This window comes from Moschus berezovskii, chromosome 6 (genome assembly GCF_049115385.1).
Source record: "Moschus berezovskii isolate FMDL1 chromosome 6, NW_MosBer_1.0, whole genome shotgun sequence".
Lineage (NCBI taxonomy): Eukaryota > Metazoa > Chordata > Mammalia > Artiodactyla > Moschidae > Moschus > Moschus berezovskii.
The window spans coordinates 45,890,856-45,903,416 of record NC_142465.1 but is presented as its reverse complement, the minus strand read 5'-3'; the positions used below and the strand labels follow the sequence as shown (position 1 = coordinate 45,903,416).

Sequence of the window (12,561 nt, the reverse complement as noted above, 5' to 3'; positions counted from 1 at the left end):
TGGATGCTATAATCTTAGATTTTTGAATGCTGAGTTTCAAGTCAGTCTTTTCACTCTCCTCTTGCACCTTCATCAAGAGGCTCTTTAGTTCCTCTTTGGTTTTGGCCATAAGGGTAATATCATCTGTGTATCTGAGGTTGTTGATATTTTTCCCAGCAATCTTGACTCCAACTTGTGCTGCATCCAGCCCAATGTTCACTCATGTGCATTTTGCATGGTGTACTCTGCATAGAAGTTAAATAAGCAGGGTGACAGTATTCAGCCTTGCAATACTCGTTTCAAAAAATTTGAACCAGTCTGTTGTTCTATGTTCAGTTCTAATTGTTGCTTCTTGACCTCTTTCTCAGAGACAGGTAAGGTGGTCTGGTATTCCCACATCTAAGAATTTTCTGCAGTTTGTTGTCATCCACATAGTCAAAGACTTTAGTGTAGTCAATGAAGCAGAAGTAGATGTTTTTCTGGAACTTCTTTGCTTTTTCCATGATCCAACAAATGCTGGCAATTTGATCTCTGGTTCCTCTGCCTTTTTGAAACCCAGCTTGTATATCTGAAAGTTCTCAATTAATGATTTGCTGAAGCCTAGCTCAAAGGATTTTGAGCATTACATTGCTAGCATGTAAAAGGAGCACAGTTGTATGGTAGTTTGAACATTCTTTTGCACTGCCCTTCTTTGGGACTGGAGTGAAAACTGACCTTTTCCAGTCCTGTGGCTATTGCTAAATTTTCCAAATTTGCTGACATACTGAGTGCAGCACTTTAACAGCATCATATTTATGATTTTAAATTGCTCAGCTGGAATTCCATCACCTCCACTAGCTTTGTTCCTAGTAATGTTTCCTAAGGCCCTCTTGCCTTCACACTCCAAGTTGTCTCGCTCTAGGTGAGTGACCAGTCATAGAGTTTATCCCGGTCATTAAGACTTTTTTTGTACTTCTGCCACCTCTTCTTAATATCTTCTGCTTCTCTTAAGTCCTTAATGTTCCTGTCCTTTATCGTGCACATTCTTTCATGAAATGTTCCCTTGATATCTCCAATTTTCTTGATGATAATCTCTAGTCTTTCCCATTTTATTGTTTTGCTCTGTCTCCTTGCATTGTTCATTTAAGGCCTTCTTCTCTCTCCTTGCTCTTCTCTGGAACTCTGCATTCAGTTGAGTATATCTTTCCTTTTCTCCTTTGCCTTTCACTTTTTTTCTTTCAGTTCAGTCGCTCAGTCGTGTCCGACTCTCCGCGACCCCATGAATCACAGCACGCCAGGCCTCCCTGTCCATCACCAACTGCCGGAGTATACTCAAACTCATGTCCACAGAGTCGGTGATGCCATCCAGCCATCTCATTCTCCGTCGTCCCCTTCTCCTCCCGCCCCCAACCTTTCCCAGCATCAGAGTCTTTTCCAGTGAGTCAACTCGTCGCATGAGGTGGCCAAAGTATTGCAGTTTCAGCTTTAGCATCAGTCCTTCCAATGAACATCCAGGATTGATCTCCTTTAGAATGGACTGGTTGGATCTCCTTGCAGTATAAGGGACTCTCAAGAGTCTTCTCCAACACCACAGTTCAAAAGCACCGATTCTTCGGCGATCAGCTTTCTTCACAGTCCAACACTCACATCCATACATGACCACGGGAAAAACCATTGCCTTGACTAGACGGACCTTGGTTGGCAAAGTAATGTCTCTGCTTTTTAATATACTATCAAGGTTGGTCCTAACTTTCCTTCCAAGGAGCAAGTGTCTTTTAATTTCATGGCTGCAATCAGCATCTGCAGTGATTTTGGAGCCCAAAAAAACAAAGTCTGACACTGTTTCCACTGTTTTTCCATCTATTTCCCATGAAGTGATGGGACCAGATGCCATGATCTTTGTTTTCTGAATGTTGAGCTTCAAGCCAACCTTTTCACTCTCCTCTTTCACTTTCATCAAGAGGCTTTTGAGTTCCTCTTCACTTTCTGCCATAAGGGTAGTGTCATCTGCATATCTGAGGTTATTGATATTTCTCCCAGCAATCTTGATTCCAGCTTGTGCTTCTTCCAGCCCAGCGTTCCTCATGATGTACTCTGCATATAAGTTAAATAAGCAAGGTGACAATATACAACCTTGACGTACTCCTTTTCCTATTTGGAACCAGTCTGTTGTTCCATGTCCAGTTCTAACTGTTGCTTCCTGACCTGCATACAGGTTTCTCAAGAGGCAGGTCAGGTGGTCTGGGATTCCCATCTCTTTCAGAATGTTCCACAGTTTATTGTGATCGACACAGTCAAAGGCTTTGGCATAGTCAATGAAGCAGAAATAGATGTTTTTCTGAAACTCTCTTGCTTTCTCCATGATCCAGCGGATGTTGGCAATTTGATCTCTGGTGCCTCTGCCTTTTCTAAAACCTGCTTGAACATCTGGGAGTTCACGGTTTACATACTGCTGAAGCCTGGCTTGGAGAATTTTGAGCATGACTTTACTAGCGTGTGAGATGAGTGCAATTGTCCGGTAGTTTGAGCATTCTTTGGCATTGCCTTTCTTTGGGATTGGAATGAAGACTGACCTTTTCCAGTCCTGTGGCCACTGCTGAATTTTCCAAATCTGCTGGCATATTGAGTGCAGCACTTTCACAGCATCATCTTTCAAGACTTGAAATAGCTCAACTGGAATTCCATCACCTCCACTAGCTTTGTTAGTAGTGATGCTTTCTACGGCCCACTTGACTTCACATTCCAAGATGTCTGGCTCTAGGTCAGTGATCACATTATCGTGACTATCTTGGTCGTGAAGATCTTTTTTGTACAGTTCTTCTGTGTATTCCTGCCACCTCTTCTTAATATCTTCTGCTTCTGTTAGGTCCATACCATTTCTGTCCTTTATCGAGCCCATCTTTGCATGAAATGTTCCCTTGGAATCTCTAATTTTCTTGAAGAGGTCTCTTGTTTTTCCTATTCTGTTGTTTTCCTCTATTTCTTTGCATTGATCACTGAGGAAGTCTTTCTTATCTCTCCTTGCTATTCTTTGGAACTCTGCATTCAGATGCTTATATCTTTCCTTTTCTCCTTTGCTTTTCGCCTCTCTTCTTTTCACAGCTATTTGTAAGGCCTCCTCAGACAGCCATTTCGCTCTTTTGCATTTCTTTTCCATGGGGATGGTCTTGGTCCCTGTCTCCTGTACAATGTCACGAACCTCCGTCCAGAGTTCATCAGGCACTCTATCAATCAGATCTAGTCCCTTAAATCTATTTCTCACTTCCACTGTATAATCATAAGGGATTTGATTGAGGTCATATCTGAATGGTCTAGTGGTTTTCCCTACTTTCTTCAATTTAAGTCTGAACTTCGCAATAAGGAGTTCATGATCTGAGCCACAGTCAGCTCCTGGTCTTGTTTTTGCTAACTGTATACAGCTTCTCCATCTTTGGTTGCAAAGAATATAATCAATCGGATTTCGGTGTTGACCATCTGGTGATGTCCATGTGTAGAGTCTTCTCTTGTGTTGTTGGAAGAGGGTGTTTGCTATGACCAGTGCATTCTCTTGACAAAACTCTATTAGCCTTTGCCCTGCTTCATTTCATGCTCCAAGGCCAAATTTGCCAGTTACTCCAGGTGTTTCTTGACTTCCTACTTTTGCATTCCAGTCCCCTATAATGAAAAGGACATCTTTTTTGGGTGTTAGTTCTAAAAGGTCTTGTAGGTCTTCATAGAACCGATTAACTTCGGCTTCTTCAGCATTACTGGTTTGTAAAGCCTCCTCAGACAGTCACTTTGCCTTCTTGTTTTTTTTTTTTTATTTTACAATATTATATTGGTTGGTTTTGCCATACATTGGCATGAATTCGCCCCGGGTTTACATAAGTTCCCCCTCCTGAACCCCCCTCCCACCTCCCTCATCCCTTTATCCTCCCTCTGGGTCATCCCCGCATGCCAGCCCCGAGCATCCTATAACATGCATTGACCCTGAACTAGTGATTCATTTCACATATGACAACATACGTGTTTCAATGCCATTCTCCCAAATAATCCCACCCTCACCCTCTCCCACAGAGTCCCAAAGACTGATTTATACATCTGTGTCTCTTTTGCTGTCTCGTATACAGGGTTATCATTTGCATCTTTCTAAATTCCATATATATGCGTTAGTATACTGTATTGGTGTTTTTCTTTCTGGCTTACTTCACTCTGTATAATAGGCTCCAGTTTCATCCACCTCATTAGAACTGATTCAAATGTATTCTTTTTAATGGCTGAATAATACTCCATTGTGTATATGTACCAAAGCTTTCTTATCCATTCATCTGCAGATGGACATCTAGGTTGCTTCCATGTCCTGGCTATTATAAACAATGCTGCGATGAACATTGGAGTACATGTGTCTCTTTCAATTCTGGTTTCCTTGGTGTGTATGCCCAGGAGTGCGATTGCTGGATCATATGGCAGTTCTATTTCCAGTTTTTTGAGGAATCTCCACACTGTTCTCCATAGTGGCTGTACTAGTTTGCATTCCCACCAACAGTGTAAGAGGGTTCCTTTCTCTCCACATCCTCTCCAGCATTTATTGCATGTAGACTTTTGGATAGCAGCCATTCTGACAGGTGTGAAATGGTATCTCATTGTGGTTTTGATTTGCATCTCTCTGATGATGAGGGATGTTGAGCATTTTTTCATGTGTTTGTTAGCCATCTTTATGTCTTCTTTGGAGAAATGTCTGTTTAGTTCTTTGGCCCATTTTTTGATTGGGTCATTTATTTTTCTGGAATTGAGCTGCAGGAGCTGATTGTATATTTTGGAGATTAATCCTTTATCAGTTGCTTCATTTGCTATTATTTTCTCCCATTCTGAAGGCTGTTTTTTCACCTTGCTTATAGTTTCCTTTGCTGTGCAGAAGCTTTTGATTTTAATTAGGTCCCATTTTTTTATTTTTGCTTTTATTTCCAATATTCTGGGAGGTGGGTCATGGAGGATCCTGCTGTGATTTATGTCGGAGAGTGTTTTGCCTATGTTCTCCTCTAGGAGTTTTATAGTATCTGGTCTTACATTTAGCTCTCTAATCCATTTTGAGTTTATTTTGGTGTATGGTGTTAGGAAGTGTTCTAGTTTCATTCTTTTACAAGTGGCTGACCAGTTTTCCCAGCACCACTTGTTAAAGAGACTGTCTTTTCTCCATTTTATAGTCTTGCCTCCTTTGTCAAAGATGAGGTGTCCATAGGTGCGTGGATTTATCTCTGGGCTTTCTATTTTGTTCCATTGATCTATATTTCTGTCTTTATGCCAGTACCATACTGTCTTGATGATTGTGGCTTTGTAGTAGAGCCTGAAGTCCGTCAGGTTAATTCCCCCGTTCCATTTTTCTTCCTCAAGATTGCTTTGGCTATTCGAGGTCTTTTGTATTTCCATACAAATTGTGAGATTATTTGTTCTAGTTCTGTGAAAAATATCGTTGGTAGCTTGATAGGGATTACATTGAATGTATATATTACTTTGGGTAGTATACTCATTTTTACAATATGTATTCTTCCAATCCATGAGCATGGTATATTTCTCCATCTATTAGTGTCCTCTTTGATTGCTTTCAGTAGTGTTTTATAGTTTTCTATGTACAAGTCTTTTGTTTCTTTAGGTAGATATATTCCTAAGTATTTTATTCTTTTCGTTGCAACAGTGAATGGAATAGTTTCCTTAATTTCTCTTTCTATTTTCTCATTATTAGTGTATAGGAATGCAAGGGATTTCTGTGTGTTGATTTTATATCCTGAACTTTACTGTAATCATTGATTAGCGAGGGTAGTTTTCTGGTAGAGTCTCTAGGGTTTTCTGTGTAGAGAATCATGTCATCAGCGAACAGTGAAAGTTTTACTTCTTCTTTCCAATTTGTATTCCTTTTATGTCTTTTTCTTCTCTGATTGCTATGGCCAAAACTTCCAGAACTATGTTGAATAGTAGTGGTGAGAGTGGGCACCCTTGTCTTGTTCCTGACTTTAGGGGAAATGCTTTCAGTTTTTCACCATTGAGGATAATGTTTGCTGTGGGTTTGTCATATATAGCTTTTATTATGTTGAGGTATGTCCCTTCTATTCCCACTTTCTGGAGGGTTTTTATCATAAATGGATGTTGAATTTTGTCAAAGGCTTTCTCTGCATCTATTGAGATAATCATATGATTTTTATTTTTCAGTTTGTTAATGTGGTGTATTACGTTGATTGATTTGCGGATATTGAAGAATCCTTGCATTCCTGGGATAAAGCCCACTTGGTCATGATGTATGATCTTCTTAATATGTTGTTGGATTCTGATTGCTAGAATTTTGTTAAGGATTTTTGCATCTATGTTCATCAGTGATATTGGCCTGTAGTTTTCTTTTTTTGTGGGGTCTTTACCAGGTTTTGGGATTAGGATTATGGTGGCCTCATAGAATGAGTTTGGAAGTTTCCCTTCCTCAGCAATTTTCTGGAAGAGTTTGAGTAGAATAGGTGTTAGCTCTTCTCTAAATTTTTGGTAGAATTCGGCTGTGAAGCCGTCTGGACCTGGGCTTTTGTTTGCTGGAAGATTTCTGATTACTTCCTCTAGTTCCGTGCTTGTGATGGGTCTGTTCAGATTTTCTATTTCTTCTTGGTTCAGTTTTGGAAAGTTGTACTTTTCTAGGAATTTGTCCATTTCTTCCAGGTTATTCATTTTATTGCCATATAATTGCTGATAGTATTCTCTAATAATCCTTTGTATTTCTGTGTTGTCAGTTGTGATCTCTCCATTTTCATTTCTAATTTTATTGATTTGGTTCTTCTCCCTTTGTTTCTTGATGAGTCTGGCTAGAGGTTTGTCAATTTTATTTACCTTCTCAAAGAACCAGCTTTTGGCTTTGTTGATTTTTGCTATGGTCTCTTTTGTTTCTTTTGCATTTATCTCTGCCCTAATTTTTACAATTTCTTTCCTTCTACTGACCCTGGGGTTCTTCATTTCTTCCTTTTCTAGTTGCTTTAGATGTAGAGTTAGGTTATTTAGTTGACTTTTTTCTTGTTTCTTGATGTGTGCCTGTATTGCTATGAACTTCCCCCTTAGTACTGCTTTTACAGTGTCCCAGAGGTTTTGGGTTGTTGTGTTTTCATTTTCATTCATTTCTATGCATATTTTGATTTCTCTTTTGATTTCTTCTATGATTTGTTCATTGTTCAGCAGCGTGTTGTTCAGCCTCCATATGTTGGCATGTTTAATAGTTTTTCTCTTGTAATTGAGATCTAATCTTACTGCATTGTGGAGAGAAAAGATGCATGGAATGATTTCAACTTTTTTGAATTTACCAAGGCTAGATTTATGGCCCAGGATGTGATCTATCCTGGAAAAGGTTCCGTGTGCGCTTGAGAAAAAGGTGAAATTCATTGTTTTGGGGTGAAATGTCCTATAGATATCAATTAGGTCTAACTGGTCTATTGTATCATTTAAGGTTTGCGTTTCCTTGTTAATTTTCTGTTTAGTTGATCTATCCATAGATGTAAGTGGGGTATTAAAATCTCCCACTATTATTGCATTATTGTTAATTTCCCCTTTCATACTTGTTAGTAATTGTCTTACATATTGCGGTGCTCCTATGTTGGGTGCAGAAATATTTATAATTGTTATATCTTCATCTTGGATTGATCCTTTGATCATTATGTAGTTTCCTTCTTTGTCTCTTTTCACAGCCTTTGTTTTAAAGTCTATTTTATCTGATATGAGTATTGCTACTCCTGCTTTCTTTTGGTCTCTATTTGCCTGGAATATCTTTTTCCAGCCCTTCACTTTCAGTCTGTGTGTGTCCCTCGTTTTGAGGTGGGTCTCTTGCAGACAACATATATGGGGGTCTTGTTTTTGTATCCATTCAGCCAGCCTTTGTCTTTTGGTTGGAGCATTCAACCCATTTACGTTTAAGGTAATTATTGATAAGTATGATCCCGTAGCCATTTTCTTTATTGCTTTGGGTTCGAGTTTATACACCCTTTCTGTGTTTCCTGTCTAGAAAAGATCCTTTAGCATTTGTTGAAGAGCTGGTTTGGTAATGCTGAATTCTCTCAGCTTTTGCTTGTCTGTAAAGCTTTTGATTTCTCCTTCATATTTGAATGAGATCCTTGCTGGGTACAGTAGTCTGGGCTGTAGGTTATTTTCTTTCATCACTTTAAGTATGTCTTGCCATTCCCTCCTGGCCTGAAGAGTTTCTGTTGAAAGATCAGCTGTTATCCTTATGGGAATCCCCTTGTGTGTTATTTGCTGTTTTTCCCTTGCTGCTTTTAATATTTGTTCTTTGTGTTTGATCTTTGTTAATTTGATTAATATGTGTCTTGGAGTATTTCGCCTTGGGTTTATCCTGTTGGGGACTCTCTGGGTTTCTTGGACTTGGGTGATTATTTCTTTCCCTATTTTAGGGAAGTTTTCAACTATTATCTCCTCAAGTATTCTTTCATGGTCTTTCTTTTTGTCTTCTTCTTCTGGGATTCCTATGATTCGAATGTTGGAGCGTTTAACATTGTCCCAGACGTCTCTAATATTGTTCTCATTTCTTTTAATTTGTTTTTCTTTTTTCCTCTCTGTTTCATTTATTTCTACAATTCTATCTTCTAACTCGCTTATCCTGTCTTCTGGCTCTGTTATTCTACTGTTTGTTCCTTCCAGAGTGTTTCTGATCTCATCTATTGTATTATTCATTGTATATTGACTCTTTTTTATTTCCTCTAAGTCCTTATTAAACCTTTCTTCCATCTTCTCAATCCTTTTCTCCAGGTTATTTATCTGTAACTCCATTTTGCTTTCAAGATTTTGAATCATTTTCACCATCAAAATTCGAAATTCTTTATCAGGTAGATTCCCTATATCTTCCTCTTTTGTTTGTGTTGATGGGCATTTATCTTGTTCCTTTACTTGCTGGGTATTTCTCTGCCTCTTCATCTTGCTTATAATGCTTTGCTTGGGGTGGCCTTTCCCTCTTCTGGCCGTTTGTGGAGTTCTCTTTATTATGTACTTTCCTCGTTGTGTGTGGGGTTGGACAGGTGACTTGTCAAGGTTCCCTGGTTATGGAAGCTTGTGTCGGTGTTCTGGTGGGTGGAGCTGGATTTGTTCTCTCTGGAGTGCAATGAAGTGTCCAGTAATGAGTTATGAGATGTCAGTGGGTTTGGAGTGACTTTGGGCAACCTGTATATTGAAGCTCAGGGCTAGTTTCCTGTGTTACTGGAGAATTTGCGTGGTATGTCTTGCTCTGGAAGTTGTTGACCCTTGGGTGGTGCTTGGTTTTAGTGTAGGTATGGAGACGTATGATGAGCTCCTATCGATTAATGTTCCCTGGAGTCAGGAGTTCTCTGGTGTTCTCAGGATTCGGGCTTAAGCCTCTTGCCTCTGGTTTTTAGTCTTATTCTTGGAGTAGCCTCTAGACGTCTCTATCTGTCATTTCCAAGGTGGTTCCCTCTGTTTTAGCTTCTATTTGCTGGTCTCTTCAGTGTCTAATTTCCGCCCTGATACTAGGGGGTGGGTGGACACTTTTTAAGGCTCAGTTGTTCATTCCTGTTCTGGGAAGGGAGGAACGCTGTAGACAAATATCTCTGGCGTCTGTGGGGAGTGCTCACAGCGACTCGGCCACACCTGGTTTGCCCCCGCTCACAGCACGTGTGTTGTCCCAGTCTACACTGCACAGGCTCTAGGTTGCTCTGCCGGGAACTGTCCGAGGCCGGTGCCGGGTTGTATGCACTTCCCAGGTCTGAGCGGTTCAAGTTCAGGTTCTCAGGTACTCGACAAAGGCGCAGACTTGGTTGGGCCTGCGTTTTGTGCCTTCCCTGGTCCGAGCGGTTCAGGGGACCAGATGTTTGGAGAGCGCTGTCTCTGTGACTTATCGCCTCCCCAGTCCCCGCCATTCAGTTTTCTGGGTGTACAACCAGCGCACCTTCTCAGGGGGATATCGACCGGCCCGAGCCCAAGAAGTCCTGATTAGCAACAAGCCGGTCTGCAGTTTGTATCAGATGCCTTTCTGGGGCCGCGGATGCCCGCTCTGGCTCTGGCTGCGCTCACTGCCTGTCTCAGCGGGGGATGGGGAATGGGCCGACCGCAGCCGGCTCGCTCTGCTCAGTCCTTTATTCTGTGAGCGGGGCTGGCCGAATCTTAGGTTAGAGCTTTCCGCCTTTTCGTGGGGACGCTATCCCACAGTCTGCTTTGCTCTCCCCAGTTCTCTCAAATTGTTCTCGCGGCATTCAAGCCCAGTCCTCTCTCTAAGCAGTTCAGCCGGCTCCTCCCTGCCCAGCCCCCGCTTGCTAATGGTGTATGCAGGCGTCTGCGCTGCTTCTCCTGTGGGAGTTACTGTTTGGTGGGTAGTCTGTGGGTTTTTAAAAAAATCTTAAAAAAAAAAGAGGGTTATGTGGCCCTCTGATCTTCCAAGGCTCGCCACAGATTCGCCAGTGAGAGTGTTTCCTGGTGTTTGGAAACTTCTCTCTTTTTAAAGCCTCCCTTCCCGGGACGGAGCTCTGTCCTTACTTCTTTTGTCTCGCTTTTTATCTTTTATGTTTTTTCCTACCTCCTTTCGAAGACAATGGGCTGCTTTTCTGGGTGCCTGACGTCCTCTGCCAGCATTCAGAAGTTGTTTTGTGGACTTTACTCCGCGTTCAAATGTTCTTTTGATGAATTTGTGGGGGAGAGAGTGGTCTCGCTGTCCTATTCCTCCGCCATCTTGTTCCGTCTCCCCATCTTGTTCCGTCTCCGCCTTCTTGTATTACTTTATGTTTTGGATGGTTTTGGTCAACACCTCCTATACAATGTTATGGACCTCTGTCCATAGTTCTTCTACCTGATCTAATCTGCTAAAAATATTCATCACTTCCAGTGTATAAATCATAAGGGATTTGATTTAGGTCAAACCAGAATGGCCTATTGGTTTTCCCTACTTTTTTTCAACTGAAGTATGAATTTGGCAATAAAGAGTTCATGATCTGAGCCACAGTCAGCTCTCAGCCTTGTTTTTGCTGACTGTATAGAGCATCTCCATCTTTGACTGCAAAGACCATAATCAATCTGATTTAGGTACTGACCATCTGGTGATGTCCATTTGTAGAGTTGTCTCTTGCGTTATTGGTAAAGGGTATTCACTATACATAATCAGCGTGTTCTCTTAACAAACCTCTATTAGTCTTTGTCCTGCTTCATTTCGTACTCCAAGGCAAAATTTGCCTGTTATTCCAGGTACCTCTTGATTTCCTACTTTTAAATTACATCCTGAAGATGAAAAGAACATATTTTTTTGGTGTTAGTTCTAGAGGGTCTTGTACATCTTCATAGAACCCATCAATGTCAGCTTCTTCGGCATCAGTGGCTGGGGCAAGCATGTGTGCATGCTATGTTGCTTCAGTCATGTCTAACTCTTTACAACCGCATGGACTATAGCCTGCCAGGCTCCACTGTCCACGGGATTTTCCAGGCAAGAATACTGGAGTGGGTTGCCATTTCCTCCTCCAGGGGATATTTTTGACCCAGGGATCAAACCCAAGTCTCTTATATCTCTTGCACTGGCAGGCAGGTTCTTTACCACTAGCACCAAATTCAGCTTCTTTGGCATCAGTGGTTGGGACACAGCCTTGGATTACTCTGAGGTTCAATGGTTTGCTTTGGAAAGAAATCAAAATCATTCTGTTGCTTTTTGAACCTGCACCCAAGTACTGCATTTCAGACTCTTTTATTGACTACAAGGGCTACTCCATTTCTTCTATGGGATTCTTGCCCACAGTAATAAATATAATGCTCATCTGAGTTAAATTCACCCATTCTCTTCGCTTTTAGTTCCCTGAATCCTAAGATTTTGATGTTCAATCTTGCCATCTCCTTCTGGACCATGTCCAATTCACCTTGATTCATGGACCTAACATTCCAAGTTCCTATGCAATACTGTTCTTTACAGCATCAAACTTTACTTTCACCCTAGACACATTTACAACTGAGTGTTTCCACTTTGGCTCATCCCCTTCATTCTTTATGGAGCTATTTGTAATTGTCCTCTGCTCTTCCCCAGTAGAATATTGGACACCTTCTGACCTGGCAGGCTCATCTTCTGGTGTCATATCTTTTTGCCTTTTCATACTGTACATGGGGTTCTCCAGGCAAGGTTACTGGAGTGGTTTGACATCTCCTCCTCTAGTGGACCACATTTTCTAAGAACTCTTCACCATGAACCGTCCATCTTGGGTGGCCCTGTACATCATGGCTCATACCTTCATTGAATCATGCAAGACCCGTCTCCAGGGTATGTGATCCATGAATGGGGGAGGGGTGAACGGGGGGGTTCTAAGCAATAGACATTCAGTACATAATCACAAAGTCTCAGGAGATTATCATGAAAACCCCTATTTCATCATTTAGAATCCAATCACAACCTATAAACTCATACAGACAATAAAGAAATTCTCTTGTTAAACAGACGCCTTTTCATTTTAGTAAAGATAAACCTGAAGTAGCTTCCCAAAGTTTTTTCCTAACTCAGTCACTCCTCAAGATTGTTTTCTTTGAGTTATGGTCTCTCTGCATTTTTCACATGAACACCTCTGCTACATTTATAGTTTCAGCAGTGGTAAGTGCTGGTCTCAGTGGATCCTGAAATAC

General features: G+C 41.2%; 1 protein-coding gene across 1 annotated transcript in view; it reads right to left on the bottom strand.

Annotated features, from left to right (window-relative positions):
- SLC2A13 (solute carrier family 2 member 13) overlaps window positions 1-12,561 on the bottom strand; it is a 559,427-nt gene that overhangs the window by 16,533 nt on the left and 530,333 nt on the right. The window lies entirely within an intron of this gene.